Here is a 26530-nt window from a genome sequence, read left to right as displayed (position 1 = left end):
TGATAGTGTGAGACCAATCATGAAATTACGGCACCAAACGTCAGGATAACAGAAGGGTATGTAACAATGCACTTCTCAGTCAAACACTGTACTCCCCAATTGACAGTGACGTAGATGGGAATGTCACCTGATTACTACCTGATTACGACTTACTACCATCTCAGCAGAGGAAATAACAACAAGGTGACTCAGTCTCCTCTCATGGGCGTCACAGCTGTATATCTGAATGGTGGTGGAACATCACATGCAACTAAATAAAAACAATGTGCCTCTCCAAAAGATACTGCTCATCAGAATCATTGATGTAGGTCAGAATCATGCCTTGGTATAAGCTATAACTATCCTGTTGTGATGGACACTGCTGCAGGTTAAAAATCTTGGTACAACATCAAAAAGTTACTACAATGAAAACAATGCAGCTTATAAACAGACTCTCTGTTCCTTTTCAGAGGCATTGCTGTGAGTCATGATGTTTTTATTTATTTTTACCAGTTTGTTGACCAAGCAAGCACAGCAGACCCAGGTGCACCTTTTCAGAGGTGACCTATAAGCACTTTTTGCGGACTTGACTTGCTTAGAGTCACACAACAGGCAATTGAAGATGAAAGGAATCAAACTCTGTACTATGGGTGCAGGAAGCAGCTGTTTAATAGCCCATGCTTTAATCCTCTGCACTAACTGCCACTGTCAGGGAATTCTGTCAGACAGCAATTGTCCCCCTTCCCCAGTAATACTGCTATAAGCCACAACAGAATTGAAGTACTACATTAATTGACCATGCAGTTACACATCTCCTATATATATATATATATATATATATATATATATATATATATATATATATATATATATATATATATATATATATATATATATATATATACATACATGCTGTGCCTCACTTAATGGCATTATTATAGATGAGAATGATGCTAGAGCACTACTTCTTGCCATGAGGTCACAGACCTGTCCTGCCAATGGTCAAGGTAGTCCAGAAAGAGAGAGAAACCTCTGTTCCTTGTCATAAGCATTACCATAGATGTGGATTATGTCAGGGTAATGCATAATACCATTAAAGAGTAACATTAAGTATTAGACAATGCATTTACTTTTCATCAGTGGCACTGCCTTAATTTATATCGGTGCCAGAGTGCTACTCACTAGTATCAGGAAGTGGTAATATTGTCACTCAGGTATGTTTCCACTCAGCATCGATAGTTTATGCACGAAATGGTGCCATGACACTACAGTCCACCATCAGGGAGGAGCATGGCAAATGGAACACAATGATGTTCTACACATTAGTACTATTGTCGTTACCTATAACGGTGACAAATGACTGCAGTGTAGCAGCACAGCTATCAGACACCTGCTTCTCTGGCACTTCCTTAGGTCATTATAGCACCCGAGTATCTGCTGCTACAACAATGCACCATGGCAAGTAGTGAATAATTCATCTTTTAATCATGGTAAATATTTACCCAATGGATTAGGCCTTCAATTGACTCTTGGCCCTATCAGTGGTCAAAGTGATTTACCCACCATAGATAATTATATGAATTACCTATGACCCTGCCATGATGTATTGACATTACACAATGGCATTGTTTAAAAATAATGCCATTGTATAATGAACTGACCAGTGTTTCTCTCTGTGCACTGATATGAGTCAGTGGGGATGTCTTTCAGGTGTACTGTGCATGCTCACATCCAGAAACATGTTGATACATTTGCAGTACTTTTTTGTAATTGCAATTCTAGCTCACACATCACAAAGGGAAAGCTTTCTGTGGTAGTGTATCATCCCTTATCAGCTTTTTCCTACCCTCAATCTATATGAAATCTATGCAGCAGGTTATAACCCTGCCAGTCAAGGTCACCAGTCCACCATCTCTCAAAGAAAGATACCAAGGGAGGCCTTAGGGTTCTTACACATCCAACAGCATGCCTGTTATGTCCTGAAGAAGGCATGTAGTGGACTTTGCAGTTGACATCCTGCATACATAGTGATGTAATCCTGGTGCACCGCCACCCCTGCATAGACAAAACATCTGTCCTAGAGTCTGCCTAAATGCACACACTCCACCCTTTCCCTAGAAGGAAGGTGAGTGTGCATTAGCCTTATCATGCCCTTCCTTCTTGCACTAGCTCCTACAAGTGCCGAGGTGGCTAATTAAACTCAATTCATACTCAGAGCTTTATCTCTCTATGCCTACAGAGCTGGTATGTATTTTCAGTACTTGGAGTAAATGCACTATGTACCACAGTATGCAAATTAGGTAACGTCTTTTAAGCACCAGATAGGCCAGTAAAACAGAACAAAGAAAATAACAGGTATATTTATTATTTTAAATGAGATAACATTTGCAGCACTGGATTTACTTTTATATTCTCAAGCCATTTTTCTGCATTTAAAAATGGCAGTTATCATAAATCTGTTTGGTAATAGTACTGATTCATATGTGGTGGTGCTGCGGTAGCGTTGTCGCCTCACAGTAAGGCGTTGTCCTGTTCGATTCTCAGCTAGAGCGTCTTCTGTGTGGAGACATGTGTGAATGGGCGTAACTTCGTTGAAGGTTGTGCGTCAGGGCCGGCAACTGGGCACGTAAAAATCTACTGCCAATCATTAGCAGACCGGAGTTCTGCTGTGGCGACCCCTAACCGGGAAAAAGCCGAAAAGACACAAACTGATTCATATTCCAGTGGTGCTACGAAACTCTTTGGGAGGATATAATCAAGATTTACCTACCAAATGAAATGGAATGAATTTCAATAGCAGGTAAAATTTCCTCAGTAATAAAAAAAGGAATAGCTAACATATACATGGTCTGCTACCTCATAACTGGAATCATTATAGTTAGGAAAGAGAGCAGTGCATGAAATGCTACTTTCATAGAGTAACAGTACCATAAGAAAGACATTTTGTTTTTTCACCAGTGTGTTACCATACATTAGTCACAAATAGCCTGCATTGAGATGCACCACCTTCAAAATGGCATTCACTATGGAGCAGTGCAGTTATCATAATGCTTTTTTGTCCTTTGGTGGTATTGCTTTAGGTCTGAGTGTCAGTATAATATATACTTTCATTTAGATATAATGCAGTTGTCCATAACATGTTCTGCTCTTCCATTCAGCGATGTTGTTGTAAGCCAGAATAATGCCTAACAGTTACATGCTGCTGTCAGGGAACAGGATTAACAAGTGGCAATAGTGTGTACATCGGGTTAAAGTTTGAGTAATAAATTGCTATAACATAACCATTTGCTAATATTCTGCATTTATTGTTTTCATGTGCCACCTGCAAGGCAACACATCATGAGATGTGTCACTTTCTTCATGCAGTTCCTTCTGCCTGGCTGTTTTAGGAGCTGGTGAAGAAGGGTAGGAATTTGAAGTTAATGCTGGATTACCCAGGTGGGCTAGGCTGCTGCAGTGCCAGCCCCTAAAGAGTGAGTGGTATATAGCAGAGCATGGCAAGCAGCATTGCCACACTACAATCATGGGATACCTTTCATTGTGTTCACACAGAATTATGCATCTGCATTAAGGAAGGTACTACAGGCCCTTTTGTATACGACTGCACACCAACCACTGTGAGTGGGGTGGGTTAAAGACCCAAACACAGAAACTATTTATCCTCCAAGGCTACTGGCCAGACATCACCCTGCTCTTGCCTCAGCCAATTGTTAAAGAGAGTGAAAACTCGTAGAAGGAAGGCTGAAATATGTCAGGCAAGATGGGAGAAGAAGCACTAAGAAATAAAAAAGTTATTCATGGCTATCAGCCTGCATTTAATCTTGTGAATATTTTTAATAGCTTTTGCAGTTCTCAATATTCTGAGTTCATATTTTTAGCCTGTCATCCACTAATCCCTACCTTATGAAACATGCTACAGTCTCTGTGCAGCACTCACAGTGCATTATTACACTTCTTGCTAAATATTTTACATTCAAATTACTTCTGTTAGAGTCATAAGAAGGATTATTTGAAAATCTGTTGCAAAAAAAGCATTTTACTCCTTCGTAAGGCATGAGTCTAGATTGTATTTCCAAGCATAGTTTTATGTTAGGAATTTTTAATATATTTATGCTATAGGTGAATTGACTGTCCTTCAGACTTTCCACATTAATAATCCATCCCCAAAAAATTAATTCTACACTAATATCTCAACAGCAACAAAACTCTGACATATTTTATAACACATTTTCTCCACTGTTGATTGGAATTGTACCCATACTTGCCAAGACCCCAATAAAGCAGCTGAAACTCTTACTTCACCTTATTAAATAACAGAACAAAGTCTAATGGTAACATTCTTTAGCATAAATAATAGAGAATCTAGTATCTGAGCACCTTCTGTCTAGAAATATAAAGCATTGCTCCTCTTTTTAAATCTTCCGCCATAAATTGTAAGTTGAGAATTATGCTCCTCAACAACCCATGTTTAGCTGATTACATCCCTCAATTCGATTTCAAAACAATCATGTTTAAACAAAAATGAGCTCCTAGATAAAATTCCCAAATAATGTCCCCCAGGAGCAGACAGCTTGCAAACATGGGTTATTAAAATATGCCCTGAGCACATATTACACTGTCAAATAAATTGTTAAAATCAGACTGTAAAAATCATTAGGCTTTTCAAAATGACAGTCAATAACACAGGAAACTCAAGTTCAAATAATGTTTCTTTACTAATGTACATTAGGAGGCAAAAAACTATACAAAACAAGTATAGAGTTTTGACTGACATGATACAGGAAGTAAACTTCTTTAAATACACTATACATTCAAGCTGTCATATAGTCAATCCTCATCACTCCTATCCTTCCCTTCTGTAGACGTTTTTTTATTCGATCTGCAATCCCTTGCAGGGTTGCCACCTTTTAACAAGGGCAAAGTGGGACATGGGGGTGTGGTCAACATGATAGGGGTGTGGCCAACATGACACTGGCCACACCCCCACCACGACATCACCAGAGTTGTTAAAGGAGATGCAGTATTAGTTATGGATGCAACATTGTGACATTACAGCATACTGAAAACTCAAACCATTTAAATGAAGTGAACTATTACTGCACACACACTAATCGGTTGTAACAATAAACTTTAAAGGAATTAAAAACACACTACTCATTAAACAGACACTTGTTTATTTAAAAGTAAAATTCATAAACCATCCATTGCTATTCAGAAAGAAAACTTAAAAATCTACATACCACATACAAGCCAAGTATAAAATTAAGACTGTCAATTAAAGCTAAAGCAAAGAACACAACTACATACCCTAGTACAAATTAATGCTAAACAAAGAAAAACACAAAATTACATTACAATAAATCACTTTTTTAAAAGTGTATTTTGAATTTGATTTTATGGCTTGAAGAAGGGCCCGATTTGAAATAATATTCGAGTAAAAGTCACAACATTTCATCCGGTAATTTACACTCATCATGAGTTCAGCTTTTAACAAGTCCACGCTACATCGGTTTCGCACATCTGTCCATTTACCTTTCACCAGTGAAAAAACTCTTTCTGCAAATGCATTTGAGGGTGGTATAGATAAAACCCTAGCAATTACCGGATAGAGTGTAGTCAGTTCAGGCCCTTCTTTGAAAAGCTTCAGCCACTTCTCTCCTGGGGTCAAGCTTGTGTTACATAACTGTTCGAGAGGGCCTAATTGCCAAGTAGTCCCTAAAGATAATCTTCATCTACATCCTGCAGACTCAGGGCAGTGGTCACATTCAGCAAATCACTGAAGGCAAAGGGCTCATTTAAAGATAATTTAGATAGTGTAAACAAGTAGTTGCTTTCAGTATAATCAAACCACTGCTCCAGGTATTTCACTGCTGTCTCCAAGAAAACAATAAAGTCTCTTTTCAGTTTGTTAGCAGAAGTGCTGTCTAATGTGCTCATAAGTGCCCTAAGTTTCCCTCCAAAGAAAGCACCTTCAGCTCTTGCCTGCAGTTTTGCTTGAGAGAGACCATTACACAATAAGTTTCCATGGCAGTAAGTGCTGATTTTTCTAATGTACTTATGTGTTCATTAAAATCGACAAGAACAGCACAGAGAAAGTGCAGATAGTACTGGGGCAGTGTAGGCAATTCATTCTCACCATGCTCGTTACCTGAAAAGTACGACCATATCTGCCGGGGGGTCTCCTCTTCTCCCTGAGAGAGGAAATAGGACTGGAGCACTGTGAGATTTTTCACTACTCTTTCAATGGCTGGGAGTAGTGACAGCCACCTTGTTGGCACATGTCTTAACAGGCTCTCAAATTCCATGCCACAAAACTCAAAGAAGTCTTTCAAGTCTCTGGTCCTTGTGGCAGAACCAGAAAAGTGGCTGAAAAGTCTCATTACAAATGCTTCCACATCGTATGGTAGTTTTGCTGCAGCTTTTTTGGCTGCATTGTGAATAATATGGGCAAGACAGTTAGCTTTCTGGAGTGATGGGCACTTTTCTTTTAATCTGGTATACACACCAGATTTCTTCCCATAGTTCACACTGGCATTATCAGCCCCATAAGCTGAAATATGGTTCCAGGGCAAGGAATGCCTTTCCATAATGTTGGAAATTTGCTGTGAAATAGCCTGTGCAGATTCGTCAGGGTCTTCATAGAAGTCCAAAAGGCCATTCACCACCCCTTCTTCTTTATAAAAATACCTCACAACAAGGGGAAATAATTTTATGTTCCGCTTGTTGGAAGCATCTGATGAAATTGGAAATGGAGTACGTGGTTTTGAAGGTCATGCAGGAGGCATTCCAATGAGTGTGGCCCCAAAACATTTTCAACTATGGCTTCAGCCTTGGTTCTGCCACAAGATAGTTTCTTTGCAGTGTCTGAGTCACTGTACAACTGGCTGGCCAACTTTACTGCACAGTCCAAGCTGTTATATGAAATATTGTGCTTAACAGCATGGAAAACCTCAGAGGCTTCTGCTGCAATGATTCTAAGTTCTGGTCCCTCAAGGTTTGCATTCCTTGCCCACTTTGTCATCAGGTGAGTGGATTTAGCTTGAAGAATGGCAGTCTTATGTTGTTCAGTTGCCTCATGTCGTGCGACATCATTTCTTCCACCGTGGGTCACTAGAAATTCTCTCTTGCAGTACCTGCAGAATGCTTTGACATCAGTGCATCTCTCGATCCAGTCAAATTCTGTTTTCCAAACGTCCTGCCACTTGCACATTCTCTTTCTGCTGGTTGACTGTGATGAAGCTGCTGCTCTCTTCATGCTTGAATCTGTACTTACCTGATATGCAACATATTGACCAACACTGTTAGTAGGGTTCAGTAACATATTGCTGCACAGCACAAATGAACTGGCTTAATTGGCACAAAAACTGGCTCGAAAAACATTGGCATGCGAAAGAACTGGCTCGAAAAACATTGGCATGCGAAAGAACTGGCTCGAAAAACATTGGCATGTGAAAGAACTGGCTCAAAAAACATTGGCATGTGAAAGAACTGGCTCAAAAACATTGGCATGTGAAAGAACTGGCTCAAAAACATTGGCATGTGAAAGAACTGGCTCGAAAAACATTGGCATGCGAAAGAACTGGCTCGAAAAACATTGGCATGCGAAAGAACTGGCTCAAAAAACATTGGCACACGAACTGTCTTGAAAACATTGGTACATGAAAGAGCTGGCTTGAAAAACATTGGCATGTGAAAGAACTGGCTCGAAAAACATTGGCATGTGAAAGAACTGGCTCAAAAAACATTGGCATGTGAAAGAACTGGCTCAAAAAACATTGGCATGCGAAAGAACTGGCTCGAAAAACATTGGCACACGAACTGTCTTGAAAAACATTGGCATGTGAAAGAACTGGCTCGAAAAACATTGGCATGCGAAAGAACTGGCTCGAAAAACATTGGCATGCGAAAGAACTGGCTCGAAAAACATTGGCATGCGAAAGAACTGGCTCGAAAAACATTGGCATGCGAAAGAACTGGCTCGAAAAACATTGGCATGCGAAAGAACTGGCTCGAAAAACATTGGCATGTGAAAGAACTGGCTCGAAAAACATTGGCATGCGAAAGAACTGGCTCGAAAAACATTGGCATGCGAAAGAACTGGCTCGAAAAACATTGGCATGCGAAAGAACTGGCTCGAAAAACATTGGCATGCGAAAGAACTGGCTCGAAAAACATTGGCATGTGAAAGAACTGGCTCAAAAAACATTGGCATGTGAAAGAACTGGCTCAAAAACATTGGCATGTGAAAGAACTGGCTCAAAAACATTGGCATGTGAAAGAACTGGCTCAAAAACATTGGCATGTGAAAGAACTGGCTCAAAAACATTGGCATGCGAAAGAACTGGCTCGAAAAACATTGGCACGAACTGTCTTGAAAAACATTGGCATGTGAAAGAACTGGCTCGAAAAACATTGGCATGTGAAAGAACTGGCTCGAAAAACATTGGCATGTGAAAGAACTGGCTCGAAAAACATTGGCATGTGAAAAACTGGCTCGAAAAACATTGGCATGTGAAAGAACTGGCTCGAAAAACATTGGCATGTGAAAAACTGGCTCGAAAAACATTGGCATGTGAAAGAACTGGCTCGAAAAACATTGGCATGTGAAAAACTGGCTCGAAAAACATTGGCATGCGAAAGAACTGTCTCGAAAAACATTGGCACATGAAAGAGCTGGCTCGAAAAACATTGGCATGTGAAAGAACTGGCTCGAAAAACATTGGCATGCGAAATAGAGGAATGGAGCAAAAAAGAGTTTACAAACAGTTTAAGGTCAAATAGTAAATGAGGTAATGTAGCGGGCATTTTGGCCATTGAAGACTAACATTAACACAGCTTGTAGAAAATGAAATGCATTATTTTTACCACTGAACATGCCCACCACACCCCACAAGACAAAAAAGTTAACCATATTCACTGAACCAAAAAACAGTAAAATGAATGACAATGCACAGTGGATACCATAGACCTAATTTAGCTTTTGACCACAGCAGTTAAGAAATGTATGGCACTAATTTACACAGTGCAATGATCTATTAATAAACATGCCCAACAGCAGCACTGGTCATAATCTGATTATAATGAAAACAGTAAATAAGTATGTTGAAGACATCACTAAAACACAAAATAAAAACTTTGCTACTTAGACGCAAACTACCCTGTAACATGGTTTAGCACAATCTGAAATACATTGCATTAACTTCAGAGCATCCATCCACAAAAAATAAAAATAAATGGGAAAAAGTCCAAACATTTTAACTTTTAAAAATACTTCTTGCAAGAGAAGTAACAAACTACAATGTACAGCAGACTCCATGGGCTCCTTTTACCTCAAAACATAGCAATTAATCCAGCACAGCAATGCAATAAACAGGCCCAAGTAAAAGTAACACACCCATATTCACATTACAAGCAAAACAGTACATTTTAACCTTATTAAAATGCATAATAAATTAAATGCAAACATTTACAAGTATAAATGAAAACAATCTTGAAACAGCTTTGGCAAATTGGCAACGTGTACCTACTAGAATAATAAATGAATTACATTAACTGTTAACATTCCCCTCAAAAGGTAGACTTGTACCACAGACATGGACTTGCAGGAACAGGAAAAGTTACCTAAACAGTATATCGTAACTTCCTGAAAACAGCATTATAGTGCATATTTCCATACAAAAAATACAAACTATGCTCAAACAATTCCTATATGCATACAGACAATACCCAGAAAAAGCTACGACAATAGAAATGCATCACACTAAGTTTATATTTCACTGCCCCCCAACAGAAACAAACAACTTCTATACACAGTTCAGCCTTTTAAAAGTAATGCTTCCAAATCATACCCCCAAGCATAATAACAATTACATATACATTCAGGTTTTATCTCTTTAAAACTACTACACAAAAATATTAAACTAACTACTACAGATTTAAATATTGTACTGCACCCACCATCTGCCTTTAAACATTAAAAAAATTAAACCACAATATATTCCCATTTTAAACTAGTACAAAAGTCTCAAAATAACCACTGCACAGATTTAAATACTACATACTACATCCCCATCTACCCTAAACATTAAAAACTTAAATAAAGCACACTATTCCCATTTTAAATAACTAAAGCCACAAAATGCAATTATCTACTTACCACTCAGTTATTGCTGGGCTGGCTGGCTCCCTTGCTGGCTGGGCTGGCTCCCTTGCTGGCTGGCTGGGCTGGCTCCCTTGCTGGCTGGGCTGACTCCCTTGCTGGCTGGATGGGCTGACTCCCTTGCTGGCTGGATGGGCTGACTCCCTTGCTGGCTGGCTGGGCTGACTCCCTTGCTGGCTGGCTGGGCTGACTCCCTTGCTGGCTGGGCTGACTCCCTTCCTTGCTGGCTGGCTGGCTGGGCTGACTCCCTTGCTGGCTGGCTGGGCTGACTCCCTTGCTGGCTGGCTGGCTGGGCTGGCTCCCTTGCTGGCTTGGCTTCAATGCTGGCTTCAATGCTGGCTTCAAGTTTAATGCTGGCGAAAAATTCAGATCTTTTGTCCGGGCTGCTATAGAGCTTAGTGCTCTACAGCTGCGACCTTTATGGGGCTCTTCACAAGAAGTTCCCGCCCCCTACAAATAGCTGCAGCCAATTACTGTGCTGCATTACCACCCGGACCTAGCAGAGAATCCCTCTAACTGCAGGTCCGGGTGGTGACGTAGCCGCATTGCCGTGGAAAAACCGGAAGTATTTTCGGCTTTTCCGCGGCAATTTTAAAATGTAAGCGCAAAGGGGAAAAAACGGGACTTTTAAAGTCCCACGCTTGGTGAGCGTGGGAAGCGGGATGAGAGCACTCAAACCGTGAGTGTCCCGCTGACAACGGGACGGGTGGCAACCGTAATCCCTTGCTAAATGTCCCTTCTTCCCGCACTTGAAGCACTCACCTTTTCTCTTTCTTTCCTCAAAAACCTCTGAGTCTCTGTCAGAGCGCTTATTGCTCTGAGCGTTTCTCCTCCCCTTTTTACCTGACTGCACTACAAAGACTTCTGCTCCGTCTTCAGCTGTGAAGACCTGCATCTTCTTTTTCTTCTTACTGTTAAAGTGTCTTTCAGCATGCCTAGCATACTCCAGTAAGGCTTGTAGCCTACTCGTTCGATGATCTATCATATGCTTTGTAATAAAGCTACTAATAGGGGCAATGCAACCTTTCAAAAATGTATTTTTCAATTGTTGTTCATATGAGCTATCATTTTTCTGACTTTCGGGAATAGGCATACCACTATGGTTATTAAAACATAATCTACCAAAGTACCCATCCACAGTTTCATTATCTTGTTGTATGCACTGATTAATACAGGTCCAATCTGCTCTAGGATTCCATTTTTCAGTAATTCGGTCCGTAAGACCCTTCAACCTAGTGTCTAACTCTGCGTCACTATGTAGGAGGGGTTTAAGTTGCGCGTCACGCGCACTCCAGGTGCCACAAACCATGTGCCAGTCTGGACCTATAATTTGTCTAATAACTTTATCTACTTCTTCCCCATTTAAGTGGTAACTCAATCGCATACCTTGTAAATCTTGTATAAACTTTTCATGATTAATTTTCGGATGGGGAATCCCCTCTGTAGCCTTCCAGATATCTTCCGGTGTCCATGGTCTATACACTAAGAGGGTTGGGTCCTGGACTTCCTGTCCTGCCTGAGGGTTCGGTACTTCAATTAATGGACAGATTTCCTCACTCTCTTCTAGTGAATCCCTCAATTGAGTGTCCCTAAGTGTTTTACGTGTTTGGGATCTAGTCTCAATAGGTTCTCTTACAAATGGTTGTTTTAATGCCCCTGGTGCCTCAGGATAGCGTGGGGGAGGACCGGCCTGTCCTCCCGCTTCATATCCTGGGTAAAGTATCGGAGGGGGCGGAGGGGGAGGGGCCGTCGCTATTACTGTATTATTATCTTCTTTATCTAAGAATAATGCTTTCGCATTTTTAACCTTTTGTTCCCTTCGGTTTACTTCCTCAATCCACCTGTGTGCTTGAGGAACCCCCAACTGTCGCTGTTTTTTCGCCTGACCTTCTGCGTCAGATTTTAACTGTTTCAAAAGTTTCACCAATGAAACTTTGTCTAATTTACCATCAAATTCATATTTATTAACCCATTTTGCAAAATATCTCACATTATCTGCTCTCTGCAATTGCATATATTTCGCATCATCCGTCAAAGGCAGATCTCGCGATCTTTTAGTGCACTGATTTCCCATGTCTTAAAAAGACTGTTACGTAACCCTTCTCTTGTACCACGTGGTATCTTCTTCCCTGTATCCACAGTAGTGTCTAGAATGACTGTTTACTTTGCTTTGTTTTTCCCCTGATCTATGACCAAACGTACAGTACTTCAATACGTTCTCGTCCTGCTATCACAAATCTTAATAACAGTACACTGTAACCTGGTCCCTGATCTAAAACAAAGACAAAGAGGGAAACTCTCCTTACCTGAGCCTCCCATTTATGACTGCACGTTTTCTTCTTGGGATCCAGTTTTCCACTTTTCAGCCACAGATCAGAAAGTGGACAGCCTCTTTACACACAACAATTCAGTCGGAGGTCTTTTCACTCAAGAAGAACCATTTGTTTTGGCAGCTTCCCCTGCGCAGAATTATTACCACCCATGCACTCTGACCTGCAGCTTACCAAGGGAATTCTGGCTGAAGAAGGACCAAAATGTCAAATAAATTGTTAAAATCAGACTGTAAAAATCATTAGGCTTTTCAAAATGACAGTCAATAACACAGGAAGCTCAAGTTCAAATAACGTTTCTTTACTAATGTACATTAGGAGGCAAAAAACTATACAAAACAAGTATAGAGTTTTGACTGACATGATACAGGAAGTAAACTTCTTTAAATACACTATACATTCAAGCTGTGCCCACCTTACTGACGTGGTCAGTCACAGGGCACCTACATCATAACAGTCTACAATATTCTATTCATAAAAAGTGCTGAGGTTATACTTTTTAAAAACTTTCCCATGAGAATAATACAGCCTTGCAAGGCACCTGGTCAATTACAATGTCTTCCTGTAAATGTTGCTTCTTTCAAGGTTTCAGGCCAGTTCGAATACAATAGTCAGTTCATCTCTTAATACGTTTCTTTGTCTCTTTGGTAAGCAGCTGCACTCTATCTCTGATAGTGTTCACAAGGCCATCCTTCTCGGTGGAAGGAAGAAAGATATACATGCATACATATTTATTTCTCTCTAACCCAGCAGATAATAATTGCTGAAAGACATAAGCCTGCTGAGCTGGCTACTGCCAGGGTCAGAGGTTAACCACACTGCAGCTAAGTTTCAAGCAATTACATGCAAGATCATTTCTACTGCCATATTGTTAAATAGAATCAAATGCATTACATATTATACTGTTTCTAAACTTGCACTACATATATGTTTAAGTACATATTTTTCTAACGGTTTATATATGTTTAAGTACATATTTTTCTAACATTCTCCCTCCTTTTAATGCTTTTTATTCTATTCAGAAACATAAACAACATTATTTCATTCCCTAGTCTCTTCCTCTCTGGAACTTTCAACTAGGCAAGTCATTTGTTTTATATTTCAGAAAGAATTTCATTTGGTATCAACATATTCAACTCCAGGTCTTGATACATAGTCTCAGTTACAGATACATCAGTGAAGTCCCTAACTAATCTTTTCACACAGGGTATCCCGCAACAAACACATGCTCCCAATATGAGCAAAACTACACAAATAGCTATCAAAATATTCATTAGGATTGAACCCCTCCCCCCAAAAAGATTCTGGAAAAAGTTCGTCAGTGGGTTTGGGCCTGGTTCCGCCATTGCTGATACTTGCTGAATTACCTCTAGGTGGTCATTGATTTCGTGCTCATTATCTGGGATATATGCACAGCATTCTTCTTTGATAAGCGCGCACGTACCACCTCTCGCCGCTAGGGTGAAGTCAAGAGCCATTCGGTTTTGTAGTACAACAGTTCTCATTGCATTCAGTTCATCAGTCACAAGTTCAAGAGCAGAAAAAGTCGCATTGCTCATTACTTCGAGAAGTTTCGACAATTTCCTCAGTTCCCAGATCGATTTGACTGCTCCATAGGCTGGGATTATTCCAGCCCAGGATATAACACTGTCACTCAAGTCCATATGAGTCAATTTTTCTTTATCTTTTACGGATGAATGATCTTTCCAACCAGCTTCGATTTTACCCACTGGATTAGCAGGTTTCTTGACTGAGTTCCCAGTTCTCTGAGCTATATCTCTTACATTCCGTATCTTACCCAGAGGCAATTCTGCAGTATGTCTTATTGCTGGAACCAGATAACCCAAAAAACAACTGCCGGACCAATTCTCAGGTAACCACTTATATGCTTTTTTCCCACAAACAAAATAACAATTTTCTACTTTAGTACTGATGCGGGTTAACTCTGAATGAAACATTTTCCTGTCTATAACAGATAACTGTTTATACAATTCAGGATTTTTCTGTACATCTTTCAATGTTGTTTTCATTAAGCTTAAATACGAATCATAATTCGTGCTACAACTAATACTCTGATCTTTTGCTTTTATATAGCACTTATAAGACACAGTTATATTACAATTACTCCAACCAACTTGGAGCGTATCATTTTTGTAAAAACAAACAATTCCCTTTTGTGTAACAGGTAAGTACAGTGCCACTTTGTCCTGTGATCTCACAGAACCTGTATCAAAAAGTAGATTCTCCCAAGTCTCATTTATCCCCAAGGGGACAGCGGACATCAAAAGTCCTCCATATGCTGTAGGCATGGCTGTACAAACCCAACAATTTGAAATGTTCATAGTCTCTACATACACACGTTTCATAGCTAGGTACGTGTTAAAGTTTGGATGCCAATCTATGGCCAGTCCATCACGTTTCGTTATTTTTATCTGTGTAGTTATTTGCAGGAAAACCCCCAGCAAAAGAAAAGTCACCACCAACATGGTTAATAAGTGTATGATCAGTAGGACAGTAAACCAATGTCTTTGAGGTTGCTTTGTACTTTTATACACTCTGCCCCTGGTCATTCTGTCTCTGTGATATATCAGCTACAAAATGTTTGTCTAACTGGAAATTCTTTACCGGCTTGCAGTGGGTCAGGTGAACCCAGGACGACCTCTCCGCAACCTTTACTGCAGTAGGCGTTGCCAACAGTACTTGGTACGGACCTTCCCACTTAGGACTTGTCCAGTTTTTCTTCTTGATGACTTTTAACCACACCCAGGATCCTGGGGCTAGCACTGCGTCCGGCTTCATCTGTTCTTTATCTGAAAAAGAGTTTAACTGCAAAACAGTCTTATTGGTTAACAATCTTTTCATATAGCTGGCTAATGAGCCATCGACCTCCAGCTCTGCAGGCATAAGAGCTTTCCACTGTGGCACATAATATGCCCTTCCAAATACTACTTCAAAGGGGGTCAAACCCTTTACATTTGGAACTGTTCTCATGCTCAGCAATGCTAGAGGTAAACAGCAAATCCAATTCTTCTGAGTCTCACTCATCAACTTCCTTAACTTGTTTTTCAAAATCCCATTGTACCTCTCCACCAGTCCTGCTGACTGTGGGTGGTAAGCACAGTGATTCCTCAAGGAAATCCCAAAAAATCTCCCAAGTTGCTAAATTGTCTGATTGACAAAATGTGTCCCATTGTCACTGTAGATTCTTTCCGGTATGCCAAATCTAGGAATTATTTCCTTTACTAGGGCCTTTGCCACTGTTGCTGCATCCGGATTCCTGGTTGGAAAAGCTTCTACCCATTTTGAAAACATATCTATGATCACTAAACAGTATTTCTTTCCCTCACATTTATTCATCTCTATGAAGTCCATACAAATAGTATGGAACGGATATGGTGGTGTAGGGAAACTCCCTTGCTTCGGTTTGAATGCTCCCTGTGCATGATGTTTACTGCAAATATGACATGCTGCACAAAATTTTTGTGTGTAGTTCAGAAATCCATTATGTCTGGAATATTCTGTTAACTAACTGTACCATCCCCCCTGTTGAGACATGGCTCTGCCCATGGCTCAACAAAGCCGCATATCTAAATAAATTAGACGGTAATATTGGCTTTTTCTCTTTAGAGATGTACAATCCGTCTTCAAGGATTGCTCCTCGTCTTACCCACTTCTGTTTTTCTGCTTTTGTAGTTAATGTTTGCATTGTTTTTAACATTTCTAAATCTAAAATCTCAGAGGGTTGTAATTCCTCATTCAAAAGTAAAGTTTCTGAGTCTGAGGCTGCTTGCTTTGCAGCTGCATCAGCTCGTGCATTACCTTTTGAAATCTTATCCTGTTGCTTTGTATGAGCTGCACATTTACAAATAGCTACTTTAGTAGGTAACTGAATGGAATCTAATAAATTCAAGATTAGTTGCGCATGATTAATCGGTTTACCAGTGGATGTTATCATTCCCCTATTTTTCCACTGCTGCGCAAAAACATGCACTGTGGAGAAGGCATACTGACTATCAGTATATATGTTCACACATCTGTCTTTTGCTAAAGTGCAAGCTCGTGTCAAAGCTATCAACTCTGCTGCTTGAGCAGATAAGTTAGGCTGCAGAGGCCGGGCTTCTACAATCCCGACATCAGTAACTACTGCATAGCCTACTAGATTTTTCCCTGTAGGACCCTTCCTACATGATCCGTCCACATAAAATGTCACCACTGCATCAGCAAGGGGTATAGCAGTAAGATCCTGTCTAGGTAAAGTTATTTGTTCCATTTCCTGTAGGCAACTATGTGGTGTGCCATCCACAGGAGTCGGAAGTAACGTTGATGGATTTAATGTCGTACAACGTTCAATCACCATGTGAGGTTGACTCAGCAGTATGGTCATACAAGAAAGATGTCTAGCAGGAGTCAAAAATGCTATTTTCTCTTGCAGCAAAATTATCGCAACTGCATGAGGCACCCTCAAGGTGAGAGGGTGGAATAATACCATTGAGGCCGAAGCCTGTACTGCCATGGCAGCTGCAACAACTGCCTGTACACAATGTGGCAACGACCGTGCCACTGGGTCCAGCTGTGAAGAATAATAAGCTATGGGGCGTTGCTTACTTCCATGCTGTTGCGTCAAGACTGACGTCATATATCCCTGCTTACAATCCACAGTCTGAAAAAATCTCTTATGGTAATTCGGGAGCCCCAAAACTGATGATGAAGCTATCAATCATTTTAGCCTGCAGAAGGCTGCTTCTGCCACTGGAGTCCAATGTAATATATCTTGTGCTGCCATAGGTGTTTTAAATATTAAATCAGCCAATGGAGCCGACTCCAAAGCATAGTTTGGTATCCAACTTCGACAAAAATTAGTTGTCCCCAGGAAGGACATAATTTCCTTCTTGGTAGTTGGCTTGGGTGCTTGTAAAATTGCTGCCTTTCTGTCTTCATCTAATGTTCTACCCCCCTTGGATATCACATATCCCAGGTACTTGACCCGTGTTCTCCAAAGTTGCAATTTATGCTTGTTTACTTTATGTCCCTGTTCTGCTTAACATCTCAATAATGCTATCGTATCTTCCCTACATTGCTGCTGGGTAGGGGCCGCAAGCAGGATGTCATCCACATAAAGTAGAACTTGACTGCCCCCTGGTGGAGTAAATCCCGCCAGGTTGCTAGCCATCTCCTGTGCGAATATTGTTGGACTTTCACAGTATCCCTGTGGTAGTCGAGTATAGGTGTATCTGTTACCCTGAAATGTAAAAGCAAACTAATACTGACTATCTGGATGTATAGGTATTGAAAAGAAAGCATTGCTTATATCTACCACGGTAAAATACTTCTGTTGTGGCTTTAAATCATTCAATAAAGTGTGCGGGTCTGGCACCGTAGGTGCCCTAGGTATTATTGCATCATTTACAGCTTGTAAATCCTGTACCATCCGCCATTCCCCGTTTGCTTTCCTAACAGGAAATAGAGGGGTATTACATGGTGAATCCAAAGATTCTACCAGTACTCCTTTCTTTAGTAATGCTGCTATTATAGGCTTAATTCCCTGCTCTGCATCTTTTCTCAAAGGGTATTGTTTCTTCTGTGGTCTAAATGCTGACTTCGGTGTGATAGTTACTGGACCTGCTGTCCGAATAAGTCCTACATCTGATTTCCCTGTTGACCAAAGAGTGCTTGGTATATCACACAAGGCTTTTTCATCTTCTTCTAGTAAGAACATCAATCAGCTGTCCTCACTTTGCTGTAAGTGTACAGCTGGACGTGCTTGCATTAACCAATTCAGTTTTTGCTTTTGTATTCCTTGTTCTGTCAACTCTAAGTCGGTTTGTCTTTCCCATCTTGTCACTTTTTCACCTAGGTCTACCCATCTGGCATTCTTATGTTTGGTTAAACTGACATGTGGTAGCCAGTTGGATTTATACAATCCCGTGAATTCCTGAGGTAATGAAAAACTCACCACACTATTACCCTCAGTATCCCAGTACAGGGTTCGTAATACTAGCCTATTTGCAGGATTTCTGAACAATTTTTCCTCATATTCCTTATCAGGTCCTGGTGTACTACAATAGTACAGAGTACAATGTAACAAATGCTGTTGATCGATGTGAAGGGAGGGTACCTTACTGATGGCTACGTTCATCAGTTCTTCGGTCACTGCCCCTGGACCAGTCGTAACTAGGTCCTGGCTGTACCAATAGTAGGCTTCACCCTCCGATCGCATCACAAAAGTATCCATTTGTCTTTGTGCCTCCATACCCTTCATGGTAGGAACTACTGCTATGCCAAAAGCTGCATAAGGTCTCTTCCCAGTAAATTCACTGGACATTTTGCAGAAAGTACTATCTTACTTCTCTGGGTCATACCTGAAACAGGGTCAGTTATTGCTATATCATGGGAAAGTGGTTCCCTGTATAGCTGTCCGTTTGCTGCTTTCACTAATATGTAATCAGGTGATTCAGAGTGTTCCGGTAACTTTGAAGGATGTATCAAAGTCCGCGATGCTCCTGAATCACACAAAAATCTCACTTCCTTCCCCTCCACTAGAAGTGTAACTTCCGGTTTTGTGTCCGCCAAATAGAGCTCCAAGCTCAATAAGGCTAAATCTAAAACTTCACTTTCCTCATTATCTACTTGCACTTCCTCTATTCCTACTACTGTATTTACATTTTCTCCCTGCCCATTACTCTCTCCTGATGACTGTTGAATGTTATGACTATCATATAGTCAATCCTCATCACTCCTATCCTTCCCTTCTGTAGACGTTTTTTTATTCGATCTGCAATCCCTTGCTAAATGTCCCTTCTTCCCGCACTTGAAGCACTCACCTTTTCTCTTTCTTTCCTCAAAAACCTCTGAGTCTCTGTCAGAGCGCTTATTGCTCTGAGCGTTTCTCCTCCCCTTTTTACCTGACTGCACTACAAAGACTTCTGCTCCGTCTTCAGCTGTGAAGACCTGCGTCTTCTTTTTCTTCTTACTGTTAAAGTGTCTTTCAGCATGCCTAGCATACTCCAGTAAGGCTTGTAGCCTACTGCTCGATGATCTATCATATGCTTTGTAATAAAGCTACTAATAGGGGCAATGCAACCTTTCAAAAATGCATTTTTCAATTGTTGTTCATATGAGCTATCATTTTTCTGACTTTCGGGAATAGGCATACCACTATGGTTATTAAAACATAATCTACCAAAGTACCCATCCACAGTTTCATTATCTTGTTGTATGCACTGATTAATACAGGTCCAATCTGCTCTAGGATTCCATTTTTCAGTAATTCGATCCGTAAGACCCTTCAACCTAGTGTCTAACTCTGCGTCACTATGTAGGAGGGGTTTAAGTTGCGTCACGCAGACTCCAGGTGCCACAAACCATGTGCCAGTCTGGACCTATAATTTGTCTAATAACTTTATCTACTTCTTCCCCATTTAAGTGGTAACTCAATCGCATACCTTGTAAATCTTGTATAAACTTTTCATGATTAATTTTCGGATGGGGAATCCCCTCTGTAGCCTTCCAGATATCTTCCGGTGTCCATGGTCTATACACTAAGAGGGTTGGGTCCTGGACTTCCTGTCCTGCCTGAGGGTTCGGTACTTCAATTAATGGACAGATTTCCTCACTCTCTTCTAGTGAATCCCTCAATTGAGTGTCCCTAAGTGTTTTACGTGTTCGGGATCTAGTCTCAATAGGTTCTCTTACAAATGGTTGTTTTAATGCCCCTGGTGCCTCAGGATAGCGTGGGGGAGGACCGGCCTGTCCTCCCGCTTCATATCCTGGGTAAAGTATCGGAGGGGGTGGAGGGGGAGGGCCGCTATTACTGTATTATTATCTTCTTTATCTAAGAATAATGCTTTCGCATTTTTAACCTTTTGTTCCCTTCGGTTTACTTCCTCAATCCACCTGTGTGCTTGAGGAACCCCCAACTGTCGCTGTTTTTTGCCTGACCTTCTGCGTCAGATTTTAACTGTTTCAAAAGTTTCACCAATGAAACTTTGTCTAATTTACCATCAAATTCATATTTATTAACCCATTTTGCAAAATATCTCACATTATCTGCTCTCTGCAATTGCATATATTTCGCATCATCCGTCAAAGGCAGATCTCGCGATCTTGTAGTGCACTGATTTCCCATGTCTTAAAAAGACTGTTACGTAACCCTTCTCTTGTACCACGTGGTATCTTCTTCCCTGTATCCACAGTAGTGTCTAGAATGACTGTTTACTTTGCTTTGTTTTTCCCCTGATCTATGACCAAACGTACAGTACTTCAATACGTTCTCGTCCTGCTATCACAAATCTTAATAACAGTACACTGTAACCTGGTCCCTGATCTAAAACAAAGACAAAGAGGGAAACTCTCCTTACCTGAGCCTCCCGTTTATGACTGCACGTTTTCTTCTTGGGATCCAGTTTTCCGCTTTTCAGCCACAGATCAGAAAGTGGACAGCCTCTTTACACACAACAATTCAGTCGGAGGTCTTTTCACTCAAGAAGAACCATTTGTTTTGGCAGCTTCCCCTGCGCAGAATTATTACCACCCATGCACTCTGACCTGCAGCTTACCAAGGGAATTCTGGCTTAAGAAGGACCAAAATGTCAAATAAATTGTTAAAATCAGACTGTAAAAATCATTAGGCTTTTCAAAATGACAGTCAATAACACAGGAAGCTCAAGTTCAAATAACGTTTCTTTACTAATGTACATTAGGAGGCAAAAAACTATACAAAACAAGTATAGAGTTTTGACTGACATGATACAGGAAGTAAACTTCTTTAAATACACTATACATTCAAGCTGTGCCCACCTTACTGACGTGGTCAGTCACAGGGCACCTACATCATAACAGTCTACAATATTCTATTCATAAAAAGTGCTGAGGTTATACTTTTTAAAAACTTTCCCATGAGAATAATACAGCCTTGCAAGGCACCTGGTCAATTACAATGTCTTCCTGTAAATGTTGCTTCTTTCAAGGTTTCAGGCCAGTTCGAATACAATAGTCAGTTCATCTCTTAATACGTTCCTTTGTCTCTTTGGTAAGCAGCTGCACTCTATCTCTGATAGTGTTCACAAGGCCATCCTTCTCGGTGGAAGGAAGAAAGATATACATGCATACATATTTATTTCTCTCTAACCCAGCAGATAATAATTGCTGAAAGACATAAGCCTGCTGAGCTGGCTACTGCCAGGGTCAGAGGTTAACCACACTGCAGCTAAGTTTCAAGCAATTACATGCAAGATCATTTCTACTGCCATATTGTTAAATAGAATCAAATGCATTACATATTATACTGTTTCTAAACTTGCACTACATATATGTTTAAGTACATATTTTTCTAACAGTTTATATATGTTTAAGTACATATTTTTCTAACATACACCCTCTTAAACAACCAAATCTCCACTCATATTTAGACTAATTGCAATCTTTCCCACCTACAAACCACCAGAGAAACTAATACACAATCATCTAGCAAACAGCATAAAAAATGGGATCTTACCTATAAAGCAACAAGTATTTTGGACTAATTGCAATACTATAATTGCAGTATTAGCATTAACAGATAATATTTGTTACTGCCTCACCCTATCTATCCAATCCATCCAGGGCAGCTAATGATAAAACAGTCCTTCTGTCAGAACTTGAATATAGTCTATTCATAATAGCCACAACCTCTAAGAAAGACTCCTCCACACTGCAGATTATCAAAAACAAAATCTGGTGATTCATCGCTAACTTGACCAACTAATGAGCACCACTGCCTCACCCTCAAAAAGGCCAAATGGCTCACAATCTCGCTCCTCTTCAAAGTACTCCAACATAACAAATTCCCACCAGTAGCTGCCAAACTTTATACTAAGCACACATACTTTACAGCCTCAGATGCTTTTCCCAAACAATCCTCTCACACACACACACACACACACACACACACACACACACACACACACACACACACACACACAAAGGAATTACAATCCCCCTACCTTTAGGGGTGAACTTAACAAATTCCTCTACACCCAATCAAACTGCACTTGCTGATCAGAAGGCCACTTCATATAAGGGCCTCCTAACCTCTAGCCTTACTTACTCTCAGCTTTTAATTCCACCTCCCCCATTCTCTCCTGCACTAACTCATTACCACACAGTATTTCCACCAGTAAGTAAACCTGCAATACAGTCATGCAAAATTGTAAAGTGTGCATTTTTCTCATAATTGTTGATAAATCTATTAATTGCTATCCTACAGTTTTTATTATATTACTTTCTGTTCTGTTTCTGATATGCACTGCTCACTGAAACTCTGTTTCACTTTTTTTCTACTATGTGAATTATTTCACCTGGGCAATATCTGCACATGGTCAGTTGTGATCAGTGTACTACTCAAGTAAACAAATGTAAAATAAAAATAAAATATCCTTACTACCTTGGATAGAGGCCTCCTCATCAATGAAGTATTTTTTACCTTATTAAAGCAAATAATGCTTTATGGTTCAAATCTTTCCCTACAATTGTATATCTATGCCAAAATAAGCCTCTCCACCCCTATCTCTTCTTTCTCGACCAAAGGGGTTGGTTCTATTGCAACCACTTTTCTCCTTTTACATTAACAATCTCCCAAAAGATTGACTTCAAATACCACTTTTGCTCTATACAGATAATATAGTAATATACTGGTCTGAGACTTCACACTTACAGATAAAAGCACAGCTAGAAAACAACTGCCAGTCAGGAGCCATCTGCCATAGCTCTAAAATTATCCTTAGTTCTGAAAACCATGCTTTTTGTACACTGGGATAGGATACATGCCTAGCACTTGAGCCCACTGTTTCTCTTCTGTTACTCACACAGTTCAGACCTCAGTTCTAACTTACATTGTGGAAAAACCTATTCATAGCATTCATGTAGCTGGCAGATGATGAGCCCAAGGGCCACAACAGCCTTGCCAGGGAGATCAGCACAACATGCACATCTGCTATACATAGCAGGGAGAAATTTTTTACCTAGATTCCTACCAACATTATGATCACAGCTGAAAGTATGTCATATGGTGACAGATTGGAGGTTAATATGTGCAACTAAAAGTCTTTGATGAAACACCATCAGAAGGCCAAACAAATGAATGGCAGGCCTCTTTCAACAGGAAAATCCATTCAGCTAAAGATATTGCAAGCTTGCCCCTTTTTCCATTTTGGCAAGTTATGAGAGCCTGGAAGAATTTGAAATCCCGGTTCCCTTCTTGCAAGTATATTTGGGTATATGCACTCCCCTACCCTACCCTGAGTCAACAGACTGCAACAAGCTTGAGACTGGCCTGAACCCAAGGAACAACCCTTTGAGTCACCTTGGTGTAGCTCAGTGGCTGCACGCTGGATGAAGGACTCTTCTTTGCAGAACAATGTATGTGTCCAGCACAGCTCAGTGATCCAGGCTGAAGAGGCTCCATTAGGTCTTCCCATGCAAGGACCTGTAGTTCAGTCCATAGACTTCAGGCAACTGTTTGGAGTCTGGTGAGCTCTAGTTTCATGGGTGACAGAAAGTGCCCTTAGGGAGCCTGGAATTATACCACCAGGCCTACTGCAGGTCTCTCATGTCCTCCTGCCACTGTTTACAGGTGTGCCATCAAGCACTAGCTCCCTGTCAGCTGGTCTCTATCATGTGATTGTTATATGTTAAACCCACACATTTCATCCGTGCACAAAAATATCTCTGATGGAGTGAATAGAAGCTGGACCACTCCCTTACCCTGGGACTCCTATAAGGATTGAGAGGACACAGAGGCCATTATCAATAAGACAGATGATCAATCCTTCAGGCAAACAGTGAAGCTCAAGATGTCTTTCCCCAAGTAATGCCTTAATGAGTTTCTGGGTAATAAGGAAGAGGAACCTGGAGTTGTCCCATGCCCCACCTTTTGAAGGCCATTATCAAGGACACCACATATTTAGCGAATGAGCACCCAGGTTATACTCCTTTCTTAAGCAGGAGTTCAGGTATTCCAACATGAATGCCACATGTAATATGGGTGTTTTATTCAGCCAGCCTTCCTGTATTTGGTGGATGGCCTCTTGAAGATACAGTAGGGTCTCATCACTACTGAGAATCTGGGGTCTATATTAGCTGAGCAAAAGTCTGTTTATGTGAATACGTAAACAGCAACACATATTGCGTGAAATGGACTTATAGCGAACATCCAAAACCGTGATTGCAGAAATGTCGAATTGCCATGGTAGGCCTATCTGTGGAATAGCTGTATAAGGTAAGTGTTGGATAGTTACGGACTTTATGGTTAGGGTGGGGGTTAAGGTAAGTGCATAGATAGGTTATGTATGTTAGATTTAGTGTAGGGTTAGAAATAGGGTTTTGTTAAATGTATGTTTGTGGATTATTTATTTTGTTTGTGTATATTTTCATAGGGGAAGTGTGCGGTAGTTACGGACCTTAGGGTTAAGGAGAGGTTAAGGATAGTGCATAGCTAGTTGTGTATGTGGGGTTTAGTGTAGGGTTAGAAGTAGGGTTTTGTTAAATGTATGTATATGGATTATTTATTTTGTTTGGCTATATCTATGTAGGGGAAGTGTGCGATACTTACAGACCTTAGGGTTAGGGAGGGGTTAAGGATAGTGCACAGATTGTTGTGTAAGTGGGGTTTAGTGTAGGGTTAGAAGAAGAGTGTTTGTGCTTTACTTTTAGGGTTAGAAGTAGGGTTTGGTTAGTGTATGTATGTGCTTTATTTATTTTGTTTGGGTAGGTAGTATGTAGCAGGTGGTGGGGTTGGCCGAGTATGACAGTTCGACATTTAAAATTTTACGGTTTAGTGCATTCGGGATATTAGCAGTTCGAGCAATAGGTGTCAGGGTTTTAGTATTCGCTTAATAGTATTTTTGCTCTCGTAATATAGACCCAGAATCTGTACAGTCTTGCACTGCCCACCTCTATCTCATCTTCTTCAAGACCAAGACAGCCTATTAAGAAGAATTTTCCTCAAAGACCAAGGAAGCCCATTGAACATCACATGTCCATGCTCTTCCAGTAGTGGTAGCTAAGTCACACAGGATAACCATCTGGCTCAACAGTCAGAGTCCTGGTTAGTTCTCTGAGTTCACCCTGACTTGCAGCATCCTTAGAAAGGGCCAGATGATATTTGATATTATCATGATTAGCCAGTTCTTAGAGTTCCTAGAGCCTTCCTAGAAATGTCTCTACTCCGATAGCAAACCATCTCAGCAAAAACTATAGAAGGAGGTCTCTTCTAGGAACTATACCCCTCAAAGGGATGTAAGGACTGTCCCATCTTCTGAATGAAGTCAAATATTCTAGTCCTTATACTTCGCAGCTCCATGGAGGATAGAAGGTTTCCCCCACTCTGGACCACAGCAGCTTCAGCAAGCCCATCCAATGTGTCAGTTTCAAGATAGTGACTGACCAGGAGGCCATGCTTATGTTTTTTAGGGTACCTGGATAATGTCATAGAACATACTATACACCTTTTGAAGCATCATTGTCTGTGATCCTCACATGAGATTTCTTCAGTTCACCTTGTTTGGGCACCACTTTCAAAAAGTACTACAGTACAGACTTTCCTCTGGAACCAGAGTCTTTACCAAGGTTTTTGGATGTGTTAGCTAAAGCCTTCTAGAAGAGGAAGTTCCATGTTTTTCATTTTCTGGATGACGTAATTCATCATTAATGAACTTCTTGGTAGCACCCCTGCAGTCAATGTTGATGTGGCTGCAGTCTCAGGCTGGGTAATCATTAGCTGGTAAAAGAATAATCTGGGTCCATATCTTATATTTGTCAAATGTTAGACACTGTTCTGCATCAGTCGTTCCTGCCCATGATGTTGGCAGCCTGGGTAAGGACACAATGAAGGATCCAAGCCGGGACTCTCCTGTGTCTTTTAAGATTGATAGTGGACACAGTCTTCATGAAGTAATCTGCACATCTGAGGATGCAGGTGATACAGTAGGCTGTGAAACCACCAAATGCTTAGTTATCATGCACTCATTAGTCTTCAACTAGTGTCACACCTGTGTGGTGGATAGTCCCCATCAATGTTCAGATAGGC

The sequence above is a fragment of the Protopterus annectens genome, chromosome 9.part0, assembly GCF_019279795.1.
Source record: "Protopterus annectens isolate FY-2018-M chromosome 9.part0, PAN1.0, whole genome shotgun sequence".
Taxonomy (NCBI): Eukaryota; Metazoa; Chordata; order Ceratodontiformes; family Protopteridae; genus Protopterus; species Protopterus annectens.
This window is presented reverse-complemented; position numbering follows the sequence as displayed.